At 38.7% G+C, this 25,497-nt stretch overlaps 1 protein-coding gene and 1 pseudogene across 1 annotated transcript in view; both read right to left on the bottom strand.

The window, feature by feature from the left end:
- The window catches only part of CD4 (CD4 molecule), a 44,492-nt gene that overhangs the window by 9,520 nt on the left and 9,475 nt on the right, over positions 1-25,497 (bottom strand). The gene's annotated exons all lie outside the window — the stretch shown is intronic.
- On the bottom strand, positions 11,737-12,139 carry LOC102950107 (annotated as a pseudogene).

Genomic DNA, 25,497 nt, shown 5'->3' with positions numbered 1-25,497 from the left:
GCCCCGCCCCCCTCTCCCCCCCAAAATAAAACTTAAAAAATAAAATAAAATAGCAAACCAAAATGTAGATACAAAAAAATAGTGTCGTCAATAGGGTACAACATTAGACCAAAAGATAATGGCTGTATATTAGAGTATATTAATTTGATGGAATATTAGGTTAGCACCAAAATAACTAAAATAATTTATTTTTCTTTCTTCCTATTTAACCCATCCTCTCCACCCACTTCTGCTCTGGTAACCATCAGTTTATTCTCCATAATTAAGAATCTGTTTCTTGATTTCTCTCTCTCTCTCTCTCTCTCTCTCTCTCTCTCTTTCTCTCTCTTATTTTTTCCTTTTGCTTATTTTGTTTATTAAATTCCACACATGAGGGAAATCATATGGCATTTGTCTTTCTCTGATTTATTTCACTTAGCATTATACTCTCTAGCTCCATCCATGTTGTTGCAAATGGCAAGATTTCATTCTTTTTTTATGGCTGAATAAGATTCCATTGTATGTATATACCACATCTTTATCCACTTGTCCGTTGATCAGTGAATCACTTGGGCTGCTTCCATATCCTGCTATTGTAAATAATGCTGCTATAAGCATTGGGGTACATGTATCCCTTTGAATTAGTGTTCTTGTATTCTTTGGTTAAATACCTAGTAGTGCAATTACCAGATCGTAGGGTAGTTCTATTTTTAATTTTTTCAGGAACCTCCATATTGTTTTCCACAGTGGCTTCACTAGTTTGCATTCCCACCAACAGTGCAAGAGGGGTCCTTTTTCTCCACATCCTCGCCAACAGGAAACTGTTGTTTCTTGTGTTTTTGATGTTTGACTTAGCCATTCTGATGTGTGTGAAATGATATTGCATTGTAGTTTTGATTTGCACTGATTTGCATTTCCCTGATGATGACTGATACTGAGCATCTTTTTTTTTCTCCCTTTTTTTCTTCCCTCCCACTTCCACCTGGCTGCTAACGGAGTATCTTTTCATGTGTGTGTTGACTGTATCTGTCTTCTTTGGAGAAATGTTTGTTCATGTCTCTTGCTCAATTTTCAACTGGACTATTTGGTTTTTGGGTGTTGAGTGGTATATATGTATTCTTTATATATTTAGGATACTAACCATTTATGAGTATGTCATTTGCAAATATCTTCTCCCATTCAATAGATTGCTTTTTACTTTTATTGATTGTTTCCTTCACCATGCAGAAGCTTTTTATTTTGATGTAATCCCAATAGTTTATTTTTGCTTTTATTTCCCTTTCCTCAGGAGACATATTTAGAAAGAAGTTGCCACAGCTGATGTCAAAGAAGTTACTGCCTATGTTCTCCTCTAGGATTTTTATGGTTTCAGGTCTCACATTTAGATTTTTTTTTTAATTTTTAATGTTTATTTATTTTTGAGAGAGAGAGAGTGTGAGCAGGAGAGTGGCAGAGAGAGAGAGAGAGAGAGAGAGAGAGAGAGAGAGAGAAAGAGAGAGAATCTGAAGCAGCCTCCAGGCTCCAAGCTGTCAGCACAGAGCCCAACGGGCTCAGACTCATGAACGGTGTGATCATGACCTGAGCCGAAGTCGGATGTTTAACCAACTGAGCCACCTAGGCGCCCCAGTATTGAGTTTTGAGAGTTGTTTACATATTCTAGATACAAGTCCTTTGTTGAATAGGTAGTTTGCATATATTTTCTTACATTTTATAAGTTGTCTTTTCCTCTTCTTAGTAGACTTTTGCAGAGCACAGTTTTTAATTTTGATGATCAATTTGTACATTTTTCCTTTTATAGATCATGCTTCTGGTATCAAGTTTAAGAACTCTTTGCCTGGTCTAGATCCTGAAAATTCTCTCATATATGTTATACTTTTATACTTCACATTGAAGTTCATAGTCCAATTTGAGATAGGAGTTGTTGTTTTTTTTTGTACTTTTTAAATGTTTATTTATTTTTGAGGGGGAGGAGGGGCAGAGAGAGAGAGACACACACACAGAATCCAAAGCATCAGCGCAGAGCCCAATGCAGGTCTCAAGCTCACGAACCAAGAGATCATGCCCTGAGCCAAAGGCAGACCTTTAACTGACTGAGCCACCCAGCAGCCCCTTGAGTTAGTTTTTATTTATTTATTTTATTTTATTTATTTTATTTTTTTAATTTGTTTTTTCTAACGTTTATTTATTTTTGAGACAGAGCATGAACGGGGGAGGGTCAGAGAGAGAGAGTGGGACACAGAATCCGAAACAGGCTCCAGGCTCTGAGCTGACAGCACCGAGCCCGACGAGGGGCTTGAACTCACAGACTGTGAGATCATGACCTGAGCCGAAGTCAGACGCTTAACCGACTGAGCCACCCAGGCGCCCCAAGAGTTAGTTTTTAAATAAGGTGTGAAACTTAGGTCAAGGGTTGTTGTTGCCAATGGTGGTATTGCTTTTACTTATGGATGTTCAATTATTCTAACACCATTTGTTGAAAAGGCTATCTTTCCTTCAATGAATTGCTTTTGCACCTTTGTAAAAAAAATTTTTTTGTTGTGCATATTTGCAAGGATCTATATCTGGGTTCTCTATTTTGTTCCATTGATCTATGTGTCTACCCCTCCCCCAATACCACACAATTTTCATTACTCTAGTTATATAATAAGTCTGAAAGCAGATAGACTGATTTTCCATACTTTATTCTCCTTTTTCAAAATTGCTTTAGCTCTTTGAGTTCCTTGGCTTTCCATATAAAGTTTTGAATAATCTTATTTACATCTACAAAAAATCTTGTTGGGACTTTGATAGGAATTGTGTTAAGCCTGTATATCAATTTGGGGAGAATTGACTTTCCAATGTTGAATCTTCTGATTATAAACATGGATGTCTCTCCACTTATTTAAATCTTTGACTTGTTTCATCAGTGTTGTTTAGGGCATGTCCTGTGCGTGTTTGTTACATTTACATAAGTATTTTTTGAGCATTTGTAAATGCCATAGTACTTTTAATTTCTGTATGCACACATTCATTGCTAGTATATAGGAAAATAATGGATTTTTGTATGTTTCGCTTATATTCTGTAACCTTACTAAACTCACATATTGGTTCTAAAAGGGTTTTTTTTTAATATAGATTCCTTAGGATTTTCTACATAAATAATGACGTCATTTGCAAATAGGAACAGTTTTATTTCTTCTTTTTTAATCAGTATTTCTTTTATTTCCTTTTCTTGCCTTATTGTCCTGGCTAGGGATTGCAGTACTATGTTGAATATGGGTAGTAGAGCAGACATCTTTGCCCTATTTCTGATCTTAAGGGAAAGTATTCAGTCTGTCATTATTAAATAAAATGTTAGTTGTAAGATTTTTTTTTAGATGATTTTTAAATGTTCTCTCAATTTAGTATACTTTTATTTTTCTCTTGAGACTTCACTGTTGACCCACAAAAGCTGTTGTTTTCAAGTATTTGGCGATTTTCCTGTTACATTTCTGTTATGGATTTCTGGCTTGATTCCATGTGGTCAGAGAACACACTGCACAATTTCAATTCTTTTAAATTTGTTGAGGTGTATTTTATTGGCTCAAATATGGACCATCTTGGTATATGTTCTGTGGACCTTTGAAAAAGATATGCATTCTGCTGCTGTAGGGTGGAGTGTTCTAAAAATGTCAATGAGATCCTGTTGATTGATGATGTTGCTGAGTTCTTCTATACCCCTGCTGATTTTCTGTGGAGCTGTTTTGTCAGTTGTTGGGAGAAGGGTGCTGAAGACTCCAATTACCGATGTGGATTTGTCTATTTCTCCTTTTGGTTCTACCGGAATTCCTTCACATATTTTGCAGATCTGCTGTTTGGTGCATACCAATTTAGGATTATTATGTCTTCTTGAGGAATTGACATTGCCATTATTATATAATGTTCTTCATTGACTCTAATAGTTTTATTGATCTGACATTGACTTTATCCAATATTAATATATTGATTCTTGCTTTCCTTTGCTTAATGCTTGCATGGCATACCCTTTCTCCATCCTGTTACAGTCAACTCGCCTGTGTCATTATTTTTTGAAGTGGGCTTCTTTCTTCCTTTTTTTTTTTTTTTTAAAGAGAAAGAGAGTGTGAGTGGGGGAGAGGGGAAGAGGGAGAAAGAGAGAAGATCATAAGCATGCTCCACACTGAGCATGGAGCCTGACACAGGGCTTGATCCCACGACCCTGGGATCATGACCTGAGCCAAACCAAGAGTCGGACGCTCAACTGACTAAGTCATCCAGGTGCCCCTGATGTGAATTTCCTATAGACAACATATTGTTGGGTTTTGCTTTTTATTTATTTTATTTTATTTTTTTTAAATTTTTTTTTCAACGTTTTTTATTTATTTTTGGGACAGAGAGAGACAGAGCATGAACGGGGGAGGGGCAGAGAGAGAGGGAGACACAGAATCAGAAGCAGGCTCCAGGCTCTGAGCCATCAGCCCAGAGCCTGACGCGGGACTCGAACTCACAGACCGCGAGATCGTGACCTGGCTGAAGTCGGACGCTTAACCGACTGTGCCACCCAGGCACCCCGGGTTTTGCTTTTTAATCTACTGTGTCAACCAGTCAACCTGTTTTTTGATTGGTATATTTAGACCATTTACATTTAATGTAATTATTAAAAGTTAGGGCTTAAGTCTGCTTGTTCTGTTTTTTGTTTTCTTTTTCCTGTCTTCCTATGGGTTACTTAAACATCTTTTTTTTTTTTTAAAGATTTATTTTTATTTAAGTAATCTTTACACCCAGCATGGGGCTTGAACTCTTGACCCTGAGATCAAGAGTCACATGCTCTTCTGACTTAGCCAGGCAGGCACCCCTTGAATGTCTTTCTGTAACACATTTTCTTAGAAAAGTTTTAGTTTTACAAAAATATTGTGAAAATGATAGACTTTCCATGTACTCTATACCTAATTTCTCCTATTATTGCCTTACATTAGTATAGAACATTTGTTATAATACATCAATATCAACACATTTTTATTAACTAGCCCATACTCTACTCAGATTTCCTTAGTTTTTATCTAATGTCCCCTTTTCACCCCTAGATCCCATCTAGGAGACCATATTACATTCAGTTATCATATCTCCTTTGGCTCTCCTTGGCTGTAACGGTTTCTCAGACTTTCCTTGTTTTGGATGATCTTAACATTTTTGAGGAGTACTGGTCAGTTATTTTATAAAAGGTCCCTCTATTGGGGGGATTTGTCCAATGTTTCTCTCTCTCTTTTTTTTAAGTTTATTTTAAGAGAGTGAGAGAGAGCAAGGGAGAGGCAGAGAGAGGGAGAGAGAGAATCCCAAGCAGGCTCTGCACTGTCAGCACAGAGCCCTATGTGAGAAACACAAACTGTGAGATCATGATCATAGCTGAAATCAAGAGTCAGATGCCCAACCGACTGAGCCACCCAGGTGCCCCTCCAATGTTTTTCTCTTAGTTAGACTGGGTTTATGGGTTTGGGGGAGGAAGATCACAGAGATAAAGTTCGATTTTCATTACATGTCAAGGATACATACCATCCATGACTTACGACTGTCGATTTTGATCACCTGACTGAGGTAGCGTTCTTCAGGTTTCTCCACTGTAAAGTTATTCTTGCCCCCTTTTCCATACTATATTCTTTAGAAGTTAATAACTATGCACAACTCACACTTAAAGAGTGAGGAGTTAATGCTCCACATCCTTGAGAGCAGATTGTTTACATGAATTATTTAGAATTCTTCTACATGGGAGATTTGTCTCTTTCCCCCATTTATTTATTTATTCAATCAATTATTTTATCAGTATGGGCTCATAGGTATTTATTTTATACTTGGAGATGTAAAAATTTTATTTATTTATTTATTTTGAGAGAGAGAGAGAGAGAGAGTGAAGGAGAGGCAGAGAGAGGGGGAGTGAGAGAGGGAGAGAATCCCAAACAGGCTCTACAATGTCGTCACAGAGCCAGACGCAGGGCTCAAACTCATGAACTGTGAGATCATGACCTGAGCCAAAACCAAGAGTCAGATGCTTAATTGACTGAGCTACACAGGAGCCCCTGGGATGTAAATATTTTTAAATGTTTTAGAATCCATTTTAATTTATCTGTGGTAGTTTTGAGTGTATCTCTTTGTATACTTTTAGTGATTAATGTAGGTATTACATTATATGTATATATAACCTATCACTTAGTCTACTTGTGTTATAATTTTACCTTATGCCCCTTTACATCTTTTTAACATCCCCATTTATAATTAGTTATCTTAAATATTTCTCCTACATACATTTAGAAACACATAGATAATGTTATAATTTTTGTTTCAAATGTCAAACTTAGAAACTTAGAAAACTTAGAAAACTCAAGAGGAAAAGGAAAGCCTAATATATTTATCCATACATTTGTTTACTTTGTTCTTTCTTCTTGATATTCTAAGATTCCTTCTTCATTATTTCCTTTCTGTTTAAAGAACTTCCTTGAGCCATTCTTTCACGGTAGGTCTGCTGGCAACAAATTCTTAGTTTTCTTTCATCTGAAAGCGTCCTGACTTCTTCATTCCTGAAGGATAGTATAGAATTCTGGGTTTACTGTTCTCTTCTTTTAGTATTTGAATAATATCACATCACTTCCTGTAGACTTGCATGGTTTCTGATGAGAACTCTGTTGCCATTTAAACTGTTACCCTGTAGGTAAGGTAGTCAATCTTCTCTGGTTGTTTTGAAGACTTTTTTTCTTTTGTCTTTAGTTTTCACAAATTTCATTGTGATGCGTTTTGATATGGAATTCCTTTGGTTTATCCTGATTAAGGTTTGCTCAGCTTCTTGAATCAATAGGCTAACATCTTACCAAATTTATGGCATTTTAAGCCATTACTTTTTTTCAGCCATTATTTTTTAAGTATTTTTTCAGTTCCATTTTCTTTTTCCTCTCCTTCTGGGACTAAACTGACACAAATACTAGATTTTTTGTTATAGTTCCACAGGTCCCTAGGCTTGGTTCATTTTTTTTTTTTTTTTTTAGTCTATTTTCTGTCACTCAGATTGCACAATTTCTGTTATTCTGTCTTGTAGTTCCCTGATTCTTTTTTTTGTCCTTTTCATTTTTCTGTTGGATCTATCCGCTGATCTTTATACTTTGGTCATTATATTTTTCAGTTCAAAATTTCCATTTGTTCTTCTTTTATCTTTTATTTCTTTGCTGAGTCTTTCCATTTTGTTCATTTGTTTCAAGTATATTTGTAATTGCTTGCTGAAGGATTTTTTTTTTTTATTGTGACTGTTTTAAAATCTTTGCCAGATAATTCTAACATTTCTGTCATCTCATTGTATGGGCATGCATTGATTCTTTTTGTCATCTCCAGTTTGAGAAACTATCTCCAGTTTGAGATATTACTGGTTCTTGGTATCATGAATGATTTTTTAAATAACTTTCTTTTTTTAAGTTGTTGGGTTTTTTTTAATCTATATACCCAACATGGGACTGGTACCTGTGACCCTCAGATCAAGAGTTACATTGTTCTCCAACTGAGCCAGCCAGGTGCCCCTGATGAATGATTTTTTATTGGAACCTAGGCATCTGAATGTTATATTATGAGAATTTGGATGTTCTTTAAACCTTCTATTTTAACTGGCTTTCTTTGACATCACTCTGACAAGGGAAGAGCATGGTGCCACCTTACTGCTGCCAGGTGGAGATAGAAATCTGGGTTCCCCTCTCATCCTCCATTGCCACTAGAGGGGAGTGCTCCTTATCACTGGACAGGGTAGAAGTTCCAGCTCCCACAAGGTGTCCATCAACCCTGTGTTAGTGCCTTTGTTATTTCTGGGTGATGATGAAAGCCTTGACTCTCCACTAAACCTCTTCTGACAACCACCCAGCAAGGAGGGGTGCCTCATGACTGCGGGTGGAGGTGGAAATCCAGGCTCCTTATGTGATCTTTACTGACAATGCAGGGGGGTTAGGACCCTTTCCACTGGCTGGTGCCTCATTACAGCCTCAGGAGGGTTCAAGTTTAGGCTCTTCACTCAGCTTTTTCTGGCATGGGAAAGGGTGGGGCCCTTCTTCTGGTGTTTGACAGGAGTAGAGCAGTTACTGTCTATTACTTTGTCTTGCTAGTTTGCTCCTTTCCTGGTCCTTTGGCTAGAGAGAGCAGGCTTTTGTTGATGCTTATTTTTGTCTGTGTCCGTTGAGGCTTCTAGGTTGCTGGCTTCTTTAGCTCCAAGACTGGGATATACAAGGCAAAAGAAAATTCCCCACCATGTTGATCCTTAGGCCCCTGGGTCCCTACCAGTCTGCCCTCTTCTCTACATGTTTCAGAGTCTTCTTATGTTAGCTCTATAGGTAATGTCCAGGGTTTCCTGTTGTACTTAGTGTATTTAGCAAAAAGTATGTTACTAGGGACTGAATTGTGTTCCCTCCAAATTCAGATGTTGTAGCTCTAATACTCAATGTGATGGTATTTGGAGATGGGGCCTTTGAAAGGTAATTAGATTTAGATGAAGTCATGAAGATGGGGCCTTCGTGATGGGATTTGTGCTAAGAGGAGACACCAGAGAGCTTGCTTCCTGTGTCTCTGCCATGTGAGGACACAGCAAGAAGCCACCCCCTGTAGGCCAGGAAGACAGTTCTCTCCAGAACCCAACTGTGTTGACGCCCTAATCTTGAACTTCCAGCCTACAGTACTGTGAAAACATAAATTTCCACTGTTTGATTACCTAGTTTATGGTATTTTGTTATGGCAGCCTAAGCAGACTAATACATATGTCTACTCTATTTTCCTGAAAGCCCTAATTTTTTTAATTACCTGAATAACTTTCCACCATTGTACCATAGTTCAATTCTTTCCTCATTAATGGATATTCGGGTTGAATTTTATTCTTTCATGTTATAAGCAATGCTTATGACAACATTCTTGTGCAGATATCATGAAATATTCACAATTTTATCTCTGCCAAGTAAATTTTACAGAGTAGCTAGTACTTCATGTAAGAGTTTATAATTTTGTATTTACTAAACATTGGCAGATGACTTTAAAAATTTTTTAATGTTTATTTTTGAGAGAGAGAGAGAGACAGAGTGCAAGCAGAAAAGGGGCAGAGAGAGAAGGAAACACAGAATCTGAAGCAGGCTCCAGGTTTTGAGCTGTCAGCACAGAGCCTGACGTGGAGCTCAAACTCATGAACTGTGAGATCATGACCTAAGCTGAAGTCGGACGCTTAACCAACAGAGCCACCCAGGCACCCTGGCATATTACTTTTAAAAAATAGTCTAGGGGCGCCTGGGTGGCTCAGTTGGTTGAGTGTCCAACTCTTGATTTCGGCTCAGGTCATAATCTCATGGTTCATGAGTTTGAGCCCCACATCAGGCTCTGCACTGATAGTGTGGAGCCTGCTTGGGGTTCTCTCTCTCCGCCCCTCCCTTGTTCATGCACACCTGAGTGCTCTCTCTCTCTCAAAATAAATAAACTTAAAAAAAATAGTCTAATAATTGATTGTCCCATCATTATAAAATGTTATGAGGAAGTAGGTTAAAAACTATATACAGCATGATATCATCTATTTAATAATATATATATATCATATTTTCCACACTAAACAAAGCCCAGTAGGAAATAAATAAAAACGTTAACAGAGGGTATCTCTCAATGGTGGAAGTATGCATGCACTTGATTTGTTTCCTATTTATTTACTTATTTATTGGCCTCTGAGGAAAAGGGAATCTTCATTATTTATTCTTTTTTGCATTTGCCAAATATTCTGTAATGAGCACATAATACTTTTTAAATCTGGAGGGGAAAAAAACCAGCAACATCAATAAAACTTGGCTAAAGGAAGTAATATACTGGAAGGTGCAAATTAATATATAGTCAAATCTTACAGCAGACACCATTTGAGAGAAAGTTGTATACCAGAAGATATCTAAAGATCAAGCTGACCTGGCCCATCAATATTGCTTCTAGGAATTCATCTTGCAAAGACATTTGCATATATGCCCAGAGATGCAAAGTTTGATTCACTGTTTGTGATAGCAGTAAACTGAAAATAGCCTAAATGTGCAACAGTATGGGATTAGTCAAATAAATCATGGTCTAATTATGAAAAAGAATTATGCAGTCCCTGAAAATAAGTGAGGTAGAAATATAGACAGATATATATATATGTGTATATATATATACAAACACACATATGAAAATAGAAAAACCTTCAAAATATCTAATTTAAAAGAAAAAAAAGCAAGGTTAGAAACACTATACAAATTCTTCTTTTGTTTTCCACTATATTATATCCCCGGCACCTAATGTAGAACATTACCTAACCCTTGTAGGCACTCAATATATACATACCCATATATACATACGCATATATGATGAATTTATTATTTTATGTAAGAAAAGAAGGAACGGTATACATATATGCATAGATCATCTCTTGAAGGAAACACAGAAACTGGTTAAAAGCTGCCTCTGGGGAAGGGAACTGAGAAATTGAGGATCAGGAGTAGGAAGGAGATTTATTGTCACATATTAAAAATGAGACAATAAGCCCAAAATGGAGTCACTTATGCTAATCCCCACATCAGCAAACCAAGACTCTCCTAGGAATGTAATCTTTAATTAGTGAGTCTGGAGCTACCTGGTCAGCACTAGTGAAGAAGTCTGCCTGATACACACTCTCTGTCCCCCTTAGGAAGGTGACCTTGCCTGAAACAAGAGTTCTTTGCTGATAAACTTCCTTTTTTCTGCCCTCTTTCTGCCTTTAAAGCCTTTCATTTTCTATAGCTCCTTGGAGCTCCTATCTATTTGCTGGATAGGACACTGCCCAATCCATGAATCATTGAATAAAGGCAATTAGATCCTCAAATTTACTCAGTTGAATTTTGTTTTTTTCATAGATTTGGAGGCAGTGGTGGGATAGAAGGAAACTTCTGACAGCTTCAGGGACAATGAGAAACATAGGCTTGGTACTTGTGAACCCTTTTGAGTTCTCTGTATTTCTCACCATTTCCGAGAGCCATAGGTGAGTCCCTCTCCGCTCTGAGCTCTGCTCTCTTTGCATCAGGCTCCTGATCTAATTAACTTCCCAGTCCATTCCTCATTTGTCCAGAAACACTAGTTCCATGTTGGGTATTGCTGGTAATTTGGACCACAATTGACCATTTAATTGGAAACCCCAGCCCTTGATTCTACCTCTAGATTCCAAACTGGGAACTGCTGGCAATTTCGTCTGCAATTTCTCATTTACTTGGAATCCTTCCCTAGATTCCACTATGGCAACTGCTGTTTGGAATCAGCCCATGGTCCCCATTCTTTGGGGTTTTCTAGTACAATCCCTTCGCCAAACCCCAGTTTCACCTCAGGAGTTGCTGGTGGTGCACACAGGGCCTTGTCTTAGCCAGGCCACAGTAACATCTCTTGCTTAAGGCTGGTATGTTAAGATGCACCTGTTTGTTTTGTTTTGTGTAAAGGTTATTGCTAATGGAAATCCCAGAAGTAGCTGCAGAATTGATGAGCACGGGTTGAGCACTTAAAAGCTGTCAGAGGGGGCGCCTGGGTGGCTCGGTCGGTTGAGTGTCCAACTTCAGCTAAGGTCATGATTTCATGGCTCATGGGTTCAAGCCCGGCGTTGGGCTCTGTGCTGACAGCTCAGAGCCTGGAGCCTGCTTTATATTCTGGGTCTCCCTCTGTCTCTCCGCGTTCTCCCGCTCATGCTGTCTCTTACAAATAAATAAACATTAAAAAAAATTTTTTTAAACTATAGTTACATGATCTTGGTAGACTAACTGGAATTATTGAACTGGTAAGGCTTTCTGCAATATAACACAAATTCAGGACTTTGTGTGGATCGTTGGCATTGCTTTCTTCTAAATGAACACCCCTCTGTGAGTCTGGCTGTTCTACCTGTTGGCTGGCACATTGTTGAACAGCCTACACAAAGAGCATGGCTGAAAACCATGGTAGTCTTCTAGCAACCTGGACATTTTACATCCATAAAATAGGAATTTGGGCTTTGAACTAGCTGTTTCTTTTTATGTATTTTTCTTTTCCTCTTCCCAGGCTGGATGTAGTAAACCTCTAGCCAAAAGCATGTTGACAGGACCCAGCCGGTCCTGATCTCTAAGGTGACACTGCTAGCAGGCAGCACGTGATCAGGAGAATGGCATCAACTCTTACCAAGTGTTCTAGGAAGAGTTAGTATCTGTTCTTCTCAAACTATGCAAAAAATACAAGAGGAAGGAAAACTTCCAAATTCTTCTGAGGCCAGTATCACCCTGAAACCAGATAAAGACACCACAGAAAAGAGAACTACAAGCCAATATCACTCATGAATATAAATGCAAAAATCCTCGACAAAATATCAGCAAACTGAATCCAACAAGACACTAAAAAAATCGTACACCACTATCAGATGGGATTTATTCCCAGGATGCAAGGGTGGCTTCAATATTTGTCAAACAGTTAACATCATACATCACATCAATAAGAAAAAGGATAAAAGCCATGTGATCATTTCAATAGACGCAGAAAAAGCATGTGACAAAGTACAACACCCATTCATGATAAAACACTTGTGCAAAGTAGGTCTTGAGGGAATATACCTCAACATAATAAAGGCCTATATGAAAAATTCACAACCAACATCCTACTCAATGGTGAAAAACTGAGACCTTTCCCCCTAAGATCAAGAACAAGACAAGGAGGATGTCCACTCTCACCACTTCAATTCAACATATTTGCTTAAATCACAGCAAATAGACAACATAAAGAAATAAAAGTCATCCAAATTGGTAAAGAAGAAGTAAAACTCTCACTATATGCAGATAACATGATACTGTATATAGAAAACCTTAAAGACTCCACCAAAAAGCTAGTAGAAGTGATAAATGTAGGGGCGCCTGGGTGGCTCAGTCGGTTAAGCCTCCGACTTCAGCTTAGGTCACGATCTCTCAGTCTGTGAGTTCGAGCCCCATGTCGGGCTCTGGGCTGATGGCTCAGAGCCTGGGGCCTGCTTCCAATTCTGTGTCTCCCTGTCTCTCTGCCCCTCCCCCGTTCATGCTCTGTCTCTCTCTGTCTCAAAAATAAATAAATGATGGGGCGCCTGGGTGGCGCAGTCGGTTGAGCGTCCGACTTCAGCCAGGTCACGATCTCGCGGTCCGTGAGTTCGAGCCCCGCGTCAGGCTCTGGGCTGATGGCTCGGAGCCTGGAGCCTGTTTCCGATTCTGTGTCTCCCTCTCTCTCTGCCCCTCCCCTGTTCATGCTCTGTCTCTCTCTCTGTCCCAAAAATTAATAAAAAACGTTGAAAAAAAAATTAAAAAAAAAAAAAAAAATAAATAAATGTTAAAAAAAATTTTTTTTAAAAAAAAAGAACTGATAAATGCATTCAGTAAAGTTGTAGATACAAAAGCAATGTACAGAAATCTGTTGCATTCCCATACACTAATAATAAAGCAGCAGAAGGTGAAATTAAGAAAACAATCCCAGGGGCACCTGGGTGGCTCAGTTGGTTAAATGTCCGACTTTTGATTTTGGCTCAGGTCATGATCTCACAGTTCGTGGGATCGAGCCCCACGGCAGGCTGTGTGCTGACGTCCCGGAGCCTGCTTGGGATTCTGTCTCTCCCTCTCTCTCAAGCCCTCCCCTACCCAATCTCTCACTCTTTCAAAATAAATATACACTAAAAAAAGTTTTTTTTTTTAAAGAAAGAAAACAATCCCATTTACAATGGCACCAAAACCAATAAAATATCATGGAATAAACTTAGCTAAAGAGGTGAAAGACCTGTACGTTGAAAGCTATAAAACACTGATGAAGGAAATTCAAGATGATGTAAAGAAATGGAAAAACATTCCACGCTCATGGGTTGGAAGAACAAATATTAAAATGTCGACACCAGGTCACCTAGCTGGCTCAGTTGGGAAAGCATGCAACTCTTGATCTTGGGGTCATGAGGTCAAGCCCCACGTTGGGTATGAAATATTCCATAAAAATAAATAAATAAATTTACAAAAAAAATTTTTTAAATGTCTATACTACCCAAAACAATCTACATATTTAACACAATCCCTATCAAAATACCAACAGCATTTTTCACAGAACTAGAACAATCTTAAAATTTCTATGAAACCACAAAAAACCTGGAATAGCCAAAGGAATCTTGAAAAAGAAAAACAAACTGTAGATATCACAATTCCAGATTTCAAGTTATATTACAAAGCAGTAGTAATTATAACAGTATGGTACTGGCATAAAAATAGACACATAGATCAATAGAATAGAACAGAAAACCCAGAAATAAACCCACAATTATATGGTCAATTAATCTTTGACAAAAGAGGAATGAATATCCAATGGGAAAAAGACAGTCTCTTCAATAAATGATGTTAGGAAAACTGAACAGCCACATGCGAAAAATGAAACTGGACCACTTTCTTTCACTATACACAAAAATAAACTCAAAATGGATTAAAGACCTAAATGGGAGACTTGAAACTATAAAAATCCTAGAAGAGAGCACAGGCAGTAATCTCTCTGACATCAGCCATAGCAACATTTTTCTACATAATCTCCTGGCACAAAGGAAATAAAAGCAAAAATAAACTATTGAGGCTACATCAAAATAAAAAGTTTCTGCACAGTGAAGGAAACAATTAACAAAACTAAAAGGCAACCCACGGAATGGGAGAAGATGTTTGCAAATGACATATCTCATAAAGGGTTAGCATCCAAAATATAGAAAGAACCTATATAACTTAACACCCAAAAACTAAATAATCCAATTTAAAACTGGGGAGAAGCAGGGCACCTGGGTGGCTCAGTCAATTAAGTGTCCTACTCTTTTTTTTTTTTTTTAATTTTTGGAAATTTATTTATTTATTTTGAGAGAGGGAGAGAGCACAGGGCAGGGGCATAGAGAGAAAGAGAAGAAAGGGAGAGAGAGAATCCCAAGCAGGCTCAGCACTGCCAGCATGGAGCCCAATGCGATGAATTCATGAACCGTGAGATCATGACCTGAGGCGAAACCAAAAGTCAGACACTTAACCGACTGAGCCACCCAGGCACCCCTAAGTGTCCGACTCTTGATCTCAGCTCAGGTCTTGGTCTCAGGGTCATGAGTTCAAGCCCTGCATTTGGCTCCATGCTGGACATGAAGCCTACTTTAAAATAAAAAATCGGGAGAAGATATGAACAGACATTTCTCTAAAGAAGACATAGATGACCAGAAGACAAATGAAAAGATGCTCAACATCACTCATCATCAAGGAAATGCAAATCAATGTTTATCAAAGCTATACAATGTGACATCACCTCACACCCTGATGGAGTGTGAATGGCTAAATCAAACATCAAAAACACAGGAAACAAGTGTTGGTGAGGATGTGGAGAAAAAGGACCCCTCTTACAAACTAGTGAAGTGGTGGGAGTGCAGACTGGTGAAGTCACTACGGAAAACAGCATGGAGGTTCCTCAAAAAATTAAAAATAGAACTACCCTACTATCCAGGAATCGCACTACTAGGTTATTTAGCCCCAAAATAGAACACAGGGTGCCTGGCTGGCTCAGCTGGAAGAGCATGTGACTCTTGACCTTGGGGTCATGAGTTTGAGCCTCATGTTGGGCATAGAGATTACTAAAAAAAATAAATAAAACTTTAAAGAAATGCAGGAACACTAATTCAAAGGGATACATGCACCTCTATGTTTATTGCAGCACTATTTACAATAGCCAATCTATGGAAACAGCCCAAGTGTCCATCAACAGATGAATGGATAAAGGAGAAATGGTATGCATATAATGGAATATCATTCGGCCATAAAAAAAATAAGGGGGGATGAAATCTTGCCATGAGCAACAACATGGATGGAGCTAGAGAGTATTATGATGCTAAGTGCAATCAGTCAGTCAAAGACAAATACCATATGATTTCACTCATATGTGGAATTTAAGAAACAAAACAAACGAACAAAGGAAAAAAGAGGGAGAAAGAGAGAGAGAGAGAAGGAAACCAAGAAACAAACTCTTAACTCTAGAGAAGAAACCAATGGCTACCAGCGGGGAGGTGGGTGGGGGGACAGGAGAAATAGGGGATGAGGATTAAAGAGCACACTTGTCATGATGGGAAAAAAAAGAGGTTTCAAAATTCCAAAACACCTTCATTAAAAGATTCGTTGCAAAAAAACAAATGAGATCTCACAGTTCCTACGACTGAGCGCAGTGTTGGGGTCTGCACTGATAGCCTGGGATTCTCTCTCCCTTCCTCTCTCTCTGCCCCTCCCCCATTCATGCTCCCTCTTGCTCTCTCAAAATCAATAAACTTAAAAAAAAGGCAAATGAAAAATTAAAGACACAGGAGGTACCTAAAACAAAAGACTGTAAGACTGATGTAACCCCTGCTGCTCCCCTCTATCCTTCTTTATTTGAGTACTTAATGCTAGTAAATCCCCCACCTGAATTGTCTTGCCCCTCTGAAGAGACTACAAGACTGTAAACAAAAGTCAGCCAAGGGGACATCTGGGTGGCTCAGTCAGTTAAGCCTCTAGCTCTTGATTTCGGCTCAGGTCATGATCTCATGGTTTGTGGAATCGCAAGCTGAACCTCAGCCGGGAGTCTGGCTCCGTGCTGACAGTGAGGAACCTGCTTGACATTCTCATGCCCGTCCCCCCCCCCCCACCATCCCCCGGTCTTGTGCTTGTGCCTTCTCTCTCTCTCTCTCTCTCTCTCTCACCCTCTCAAAATAAATAAATAAAACATTAAGGGGCACCTGGGTGGCTCAGTCGGTTAAGCTCAGGTCATGATCTCACAGTCCATGGGTTCTAGCCCACGTTGGGCTCTGTGCTGACAGCTCAGAGCCTGGAGCCTGCTTAGGGTTCTGTGTCTCCTTCTCTCTCTGCCCCTCCCCTGCTCATGCTCTGTCAACTCTCTGTCTCTCAAAAATAAATAAATAAACATTAAAAATATTAAATAAATAAATAAAACATTTTAAAGCTTTTTTTTATAAGTTTATTTATTTATTTTGAGAGAGAGAGACAGACAGAGGGCAAGCAGGGGAGGGGCCGAGTGAGAGAAAGACACAGAATTTGAAGCAGGCTCCAGGCTCCAAGCTGTCAGCACAGAGTCCGACATGGGGCTCTAACCCACAAACCGTGAGATCATGACCTGAGCCGAAGTCAGCTGCTCAACCGACTGAGCCACCCAGACGTCCCAATAAATAAAACATTTTTTAAAAATCTGCCAAATGAGTGATCTTAGAGACGCCCCCACACTACCCTCACAAGAGGCTCCTGTCTGGACCCCTCCCAGAGTTGATGAAACTCTATGGGATTTTTCTGGTAAACTGCTATGTTATTCCCTTCAACAGCCAAGGGAAAACTAAATTAAAACTAATGGAGAAATTCTGGTAGATACCAGAGCTACAGATGGGATCCTGGAAAAACTGGCAGAGTCAGCTAAAGATAAGAATTCCTACCAGGGTCAGCTGTTCTGTATCTCTGACTGTAGTACCAAGTAGAGACAGGAAAATAAAATACCTTTTGCACCCTCTGTGGGGCCACCTCTTGCGTCTAAGGGGTTGTTCAATACTGCCAAGAATATTTACTGTTTGTCCTAGCTGAACACTGGTAAGATGTTTAAAAGGGTTCCTTTTAAGTTTTTCTCTCCTTTGCGCTAAAATGAAACTTTGTGCCCAGAGTGGGTGGGGGAACAACTTGAAGATAATGTAATTAGATGGCCACAGAGGCTTCTTGCTATCACTTAAGTTACAACCCAATTCCTTGGGGGAATTGAAAGCATCTGCCCTTACCTTCTCTAGAAATAGTTCAAATTCCGCCTATTCTTTTACCCATCCCCAAACCTCCCCTATTTATCTCGAAAGGCTTGTAGGAACTGCAAAAACACGGGGCCTTAGGAAACAAAAATTCTTCTTAGGGGAACTTGCCTTCTTCCCCTGTGCCTTTTCGATGTAAATCTTGTACCTTATCTATAAACTTAAGGCAGGTAATTCTTATCTATAAAAGGGAAAGAAAGGTTATTTGGGACTTGGGCAAACATCAAACTATTGTATTTGCCACTAATGTGAATAAAAAGCGTTAGCCATCTGACCAGGTGATCCTCACTTTTTCCAGCTGTTCTTTTAAGCTAGTAAGTTTTGTATTATCATACCTGTCTCATGGTAGTAATTTTAAAATGAAAACTATAGGTTTCTGTGTCTGTCTGTATGTTTACATCTGTCTGTATATATATACATGTTATATATAGATGTGTGGTATTTTCTACCTCCAGATGGTATTATCAAAATTCATTTGTGGAGGAGCTCTATTTAATTGGGCTAAAGAAAATTAAGTGCCTTTATGAATTATATGTTCATAAAATTCTTAGGAATGTGATAAAAAATGAAAGCGAGGGCTTTTCAGGTTCACATGATCTGAGGGAATCTTTAGTAATTAAAAGCTAGTTTAAGGTTGTTGGTTTAATTAAAATAGGCATGTCTTTAGAATTATCAACATTAAGGGGCGCCTGGGTGGCTCAGTCAGTTAAGCGGCCGACTTCTGCTCAGGTCATGATCTCGAGGTTTGCGGGCTTGAGCCCCACGTCGGGCTCTGTGCTGACAGCTCAGAGCCTGGAGCCTGCTTCAGATTCTGTGTCTCCGTCTCTCTCTGCCCTTCCCCCACTCGCACTCTGTCTCTTAAAAATGAATAAAACATTTTAAAAAAATTAGAATTATCAACATTAAAAACAATGCAGACATACAGCTTTTATTCTACCTGAGTTTACTAGTCAAATAAGTTCATGTTATCTCTGTTGGAAAACTTGTCAGCAAGAAAAAATAACCTGGTATGATGAAATTTTTATAATTAACCTAAAAATAATTGTTGAGAACAAGTACATTAAATAGATGTGAGATAAAAGTTTTTAGGTGAATTTTTGATAGTTTCCCCAAATCTTTTTAGTAACCTGAAACCTTAAAGTTTTACAAGTTAAATTAACTGATGGCTAGTCACTAAATGTCTATATATCATTTCTAAATCAGATAAGATACTGAAACATTAATTACTGAACATAGGCTTATTCACTTTTGGCTTCCTTTTTACAGAGGAACTACAGATATTTTCATGGATTACTAAAACATGTTTTGTGCCACATTAAGAAATTTACTATGAGAAAGCATATGTTTCTAGAAATTAGAAACATTTACTAAGCCATAGAATGCTAATGTGAAGAACACAGTTGCTTACTTCAGTTTCTGCTAGAAACCAGGTTTCTAGGGGCTAAAACAGTCTAATATATGTAATTAAAACTACTTGAAATAATAAGGGAAACCTCTCCATGTGCAAGGAGAGTAGGATGTGTGTTTTTGGTAAAAGAAGGTACAGTAACAGGGCAGCTGGGTGACTCAGTTGGTTAAGTGCCCAATTCTTGATTTAGGCTCACATCATAAGCTCATGATTTATGAGATTGAGCCCCACCTCTGGCTCTGCCCCGGGCATGGACCCTGCTTAAGATTCTTTCTCCCCCCTCTCTACCCCTCCCCCATGCATGTGCTCACATGAGTACTCTCTCTCTCTCTCAAAAAAAAAAAAAAAGTATGGTAAAAGAAAAAAGGGAAATGCTTTTTTTGTTGAGGGCAAAGAAAGTAATTTTGTCCTAAAATGAGGCTTCGGTTATTTAAATGTTATGTTTCACAGAAATGACCAGATTTCTTTGTCAATTCCATTACCATGAACTCTCATCAGATCTTTAACACTGAGCATTTTTTAAAAGTCTTCTGTCATTTACAGACGGTTTATGTTTTACTCAGATGCTTTTGCAGAAGTGTATCTACAAAAGTGCCTCATCAAGAAGATTCTTTGAGGGGGGCCTGGGTAGCTCAGTCGGTTAAGCATCCAGCTTCAGCTCAGGTCATGATCTCACAGTTTGTGAGTTCCAGACGTTCATTGGGCTCCCAGCTGTCAGTGTGAACCTATTTCCGATCCTTTGCCCCCTCCCCCACCCGCGCGCACGTTCTCTCTGAAAAATAAATAAACATTTAAAAAAAATTTATTGAAAGGACCCTAGCCAATACAGTTTCTGATAACTTTTAGATAAAAAAATGAACTAGGTAAGAGTCTCCAGAATTAATGGAAAAAACTGGATTCAAGCAAGAATTAATAACATGAGACTTAATGAGCTGAGGAGGATGATTATAATTTTTATGACTTCTTAATTGAAACATTGCTGGTTCTTTAATGTTTTATTTTTCCAGATTGAGGAAACTTTTTCACTTAAGTCATTTATGACCTATAGCAAGTTAGTAAAGTATGCCTTTGTAAACACAGATGAAACATTTACTTTCTTTCTCTAATCAATCCCTCCAGGATTTGAAAACTCTTGAGTATTCTTTTTATGACAAAATAGTTATTTACATAAGTTTAATGAGAATATGTTCTCCCTTGTAACAGGACATAAATGGAAACATTGGTTATATTACCAAAGCTTTGACTGGAATGTTCTATTTAAGAGAGATGGGCATAGACTCAGATATGACCAGACAGCTTTGAAGAAATAAGGTTGACTTTAAGGAGCTAATAAAGCTTCTTGGAAAAATTGTCCTGGTATCTTGTTTATAAGGTTCCAGCAAAACAGTCTTTAAAAAAAAAAAAAAAAAAAAAAAGCAGCTTATATGGTCAACTGCCATTCTTGCCACACTTATGTAAATAACCAGACCAAGTTTAATGCAAACAAATACGTTTTACCGTGATTATTTTTGATAAAAATTGGGATAATCGTAGAGAGAAAAATGCCGTTTGTACCTTCTGTCCACACTAGATTCTAATCCTGTTGTCTTTGAGGTTTTCTTATACACTGGACTGGGTCCTGAATTCTCGTTTCCTCAACTATCTGGCTACAACTCTCCGAACTAACATTTCCAATTTGCTTTCCTCCTTTTGATTTGGAATCACAAAGAACAAAGACTGCCTTTGAATCTCCTTGGTTGGAGCTAGGAATCTCCTTCCTTACCTAGCTGGCAGCCAAACTTCAGGGACCTGGGCCTTGGGGACATGTTTACAGCTGGAGAAGTCTCCTCCTGCCATTTGGCCCTCTGCACATCAAAATCTTTGAGCTGGAGACCTCAAAATCAAATTGTCTAAGAAGAGAAGTAGCTGACATTAAGGTAAGCTTCTTCCACCCAAGAAGCCGGATCAAGACTTCATACTTCAACTGAACACGAAACTCTTTATTCTTCTCTTTCTTTCCTTTACTCTGGCATTGGCTTGGAAAGGTAACACCATCATCTGTATCTCGCAGGCTGTGTCTAAATGGGGGTAACCCTTCAGACTGCTGGATTTGTCATGAAAAATTTTGATCTGTCCATGATGCTGGAAATGCCCTGGTCCATTTCCCTGTCTCTGGTTAACAATCCCAAACCTGGGAATCTTGCATCCAGGTTCTGTACAAAGAAAGGGACACAAAGCAAGGGTAATCAGAATGAAACCACCTGTGTGGTCTACAGAGCCTTAAATTTTACCGGTATCCACAGACTCAAACAGGAATTACCAGGAGGCATTTGTGACTCAATATTAGCTTGGTAGATGGATCAGTGTTTCCCCTGGCTAGTAGTAAATGCAAATGAGGCTACAATCAGGAACTTCTCATTAACCCTTGAAAGTATTGCAGAACCCAGTGTGAAAATAATAACAGCTGCCCAACAAAAATCTTTAGATTCTCTTGTCAAAGTTATTCTTGATAATAAGACAGATCTTAATTATCCTTTAGCTGAGCAAGGAGGTGTCTGTGCTGTGGCCAACTTCACTTGCTGTGCTTGGCTTAACACTTCTGGGGAAGTTGAAACTCAGGTACACAAGATCATTGAGCAAGCCACTTGGCTTTAAATGATCTCTTTTAATGGGGTCTTTTAATGCTGACTCTTTAATGGGGTCCTTCTTTGCCTTATTTGATTTTTATTGGTTTGGGTCTTAGGGATCATGACTCCGAAGTACACTCCAAACATTGGGAATTATCCTTCTTACAATAATCACAGAAGTTTCCCTGGTGCACTGTATCCTCTCAAAGGCTTGGAATACATGTTTGCAGCTGCTAACCACCAAACAAATGATCTCCCTGGGACTGGAACATCAGGAAAGTAACAAAAGGAACAACAAACTTAAAAATCGGTGAACCTGAAGTTATAACCTGTGCATATCATGGAGATTCGGGAGAAAAGTCATGACCTGTGAGTACCAAAGAATCAGCAGAAACTTCAAGAACTTCAGAGTAGTAGCTGGGAGTGGCACAAATGCCTTAGATTTTGACCACATCTCTCAGTTTAGCCAACAGTCGTGATCAAAAGAGGGGAACTGTTAAAAAAGAGCCAACAGGCCCAAAATGGAGTCACTTATGCTAACCCCCACATCAGCAAACCAAGACTAAATACCTAACCTAATTACATTCAGCTTCTCCCAGGAATATAACCTTTAATGAGTCAATCTGGAATTATCTGGTCAGCACTAGTGAGGAAATCTGCCTGATAGACCTCTTCCATGCACTTATGCAGGTCATCCTGCCTGAAACAATGCACTCTTTGCTAACAAGCTTCCTTTTCCAACCGATTTTCTGCCTTTAAAGACCTTTCCTTTCTACAGTTCTTGGGAGCTCCTTTCTATTTGCTGGATGGGATGCTGCCCAACTTATGAATCATTGAATAAAGCCAATTAGATCTTCAAATGTACTCAGCTGAATTTTGTTGTTAACACATTGTGTATCATTTGGATGGTTTTAAATGTTTACCATGTATCTGTATTACTTTTTTGAATCCTTTTACTTTGAAATTAATAAAAATAAATAGTCTCAGGTGATGGGCATGGAGGAGGGCACTTGTTGAGATGATCACTGGGTGTTATATGGAAACCAATTTGACAATAAATTATATTTAAAAAATAAAAATAAAAATAAAAAATACAGCCTCAGCTGAAAGTCTGCTTATTTCAAGAAATTTAGCAGAATAAATTCTAGGACAAGAAAATCACTTGCTGGGTTTGTGGGAGTTGTTCTGAGCTCTGCCCAAGGATGAAAATTACATAATGGGCACCGGGATCCCACAGGCCAGGGAAGGACGCAGGTTAGTTTGATCACAGAGTTCTCTTTAAACAGGGACATGAGGGAGAGGACATGGGCAGGCAAAAGGCAGTTGACCCGCTTGGTGTGTCTTTAACAGAAAGAGATCAGGAATTGGGGGTTTTGTTAATTTTAGGGAATGGCTTTGGGTCACTAAAGATCCAGCCCAATGTTCCCCTTTTTCTTCATGTCCAAACATGAAGAGTGGACATGGGTGTCTGAACTGTCACTCTAGGAGCCCAGCAAGAATCTCCTTGGCAAAAATAGAGGACTTCCTCCCACTGGACAGAGAGGCAGGAAGAGGAGACATCTGTTTTCAACAAAGATGGTTTTCTATGCACTGTGGCTAATTCAGTTTGCACTGAGGATAACTTTCCACAGGAGAGCCTAGGCCTGAAGGTTGAAAGACCAAAGCTCTAGCCCCAGTTCTGCCTCTCATGGGGCACAAACTTGGGGCAGGGACTTCTTCCTGGGTCTCAGTTCCCTCACTAGCAAAATCAGAGTCTTGGACTGGAGCCATATTTCCCAGACTTCAATCATTCACATATCTTACACATGATTTTGTCCAAATCTGCCTGTCCTATTAATGTAACATCTTTAAATGCATTCACTTTTTTGGATTAAATGAATTTATTTTATTTATTTTCTTATTAAAATTTTTAAATGTTTATTTATTTTTGAGAGAGACAGGGTGTGAGTCGGGGAGGGGCTGAGAGAGAGGGAGACACAGAATCCAAAGCAGGCTCCAGGCTCTGAGCTGTCAGCACAGAGCCGGACATGGAGCTTGAACTCATGAACCGTGAGATCGTGACTTGACCTGAAACTGGATGATTAACTGACTGGACCACCCAGGCGCTCCTAAATAAATTTATTTTATTATTTTACTTTATTTTTTAAATTTTTTAATGTTTATTTTTGAGAGAGACAGAGCGTGAGCAGGGGAAGGGCAGAGAGAGAGGGAGACACAGAATCCAAAGCTGGCTCCAGGCTCAGAGCTGTCAGCACAGAGCCCGACTCAGGGCTCAAACCCAAGAACTGTGAGATCATGACCTGAACCGAAATCAAGGCGCTCAACTGATTGAGCCACCCAGGCACCCTACATAAATTTACTTTAAAAGAAAAGTTTATATCACTATAATAAACAGAAAGTCGATACCATTTGATATAACCAGAAGGCAACTATTTAAAAAAACAAAAAAAATAAAAACAACGTTATTATAATTATCACTTAAAGCTAACCCTTGAGCCCATTAATTAATTAATCTTAATAACAGAAAGAGAATGATAGACATCACATAGCTTCTGATGTGATTAAATTGGTAGTACAAAACACTACCTATGAGACGATCTAATCAAAAAAATTAAATATGAACTTGATCAAGTCTCTAGATTTAATCATCAATCTATAGGAGATTCAAGGGACAGAGGAACATGGTGTTAAATAACACCATGGGAATGTAGCCACCTCCTATTCAAACATGCAATACTCCGCAGGACAATTGCCTAGCTTCTTCAACCAATGAGTTGCAAGAGGCAAAAAAATCTGAGGGAGCAAATATATAAATTCAAAAGGATTTGAGGGACATATCAATCAAACACCATGCATACATTTTCATCTGGATTCTGATTCACATAAACCAACTGTAAAAATAATATTATGAGGTAATTGGGAAAATTTGATCACAGACTGGATATTTGTCATCATTAAGGGATTATTTTTAATTTTTAATTAAAAGTAATGTGTGTATTTTAATTAAAAATAAAACTGTGGTTATGCTTTTTCATTTGTTTTTTAGGGTTTTTCTGTGGATATGTTTTTAAAGAGTCATTACATTTTATGGGGCGTCTGGGTGGCTCAGTTGGTTAAGGGTCCAACTTTGGCTCAGGTCATGATCTCACGGCTCATGAGTTCAAGCCCTGCTTCGGGGTCTGTGCTGACGTCTCAGAGCCTGGAGCCTGCGTCAGATTCTGTGTGTCCCTCTCTCTCTGCCTCTCCCCTGCTCATGCTCTGTCTGTCTCTCTCTCTCTCTCTCTCTCTCTCTCAAAAATGAACGTTTTAAAAAATGTAAAAAAGGAGTCATTACATTTTAGAGATACATACTGAAGTATTTACAGATTAAATGATATCATGTTTGGTGTTAGCTATAAAACAACGTGGTGGGGCATTGAGGGTGTAGATGAACCATTAATTGACCATGAATTGATCATTGTTGAAGCTGAGTGTGCTATGTGGGGGTTCATTATATAATTATTCTACTTTTATAGATGCTAAATTTTTCATAATTAAAAAGATGCTCAAAAAAAGCAAGAAGGGGCACCTAGCTGGCTCAGTCAATGGGGCATGCAACTCTCGACTTGGGGTTGTGAGTTTGAGCCCCACACTGGGTGTAGAGATTACTTCAAAATAAAATCTCTATAAAAACCTAAAAATCATAAAAATAAGCAATGAAA

This window comes from Panthera tigris, chromosome B4, assembly GCF_018350195.1.
Source record: "Panthera tigris isolate Pti1 chromosome B4, P.tigris_Pti1_mat1.1, whole genome shotgun sequence".
NCBI classification, from domain to species: Eukaryota; Metazoa; Chordata; class Mammalia; order Carnivora; family Felidae; genus Panthera; species Panthera tigris.
The sequence above is the reverse complement of the archived record's forward strand: the minus strand, read 5'-3'. Positions and strand labels throughout refer to the sequence as shown.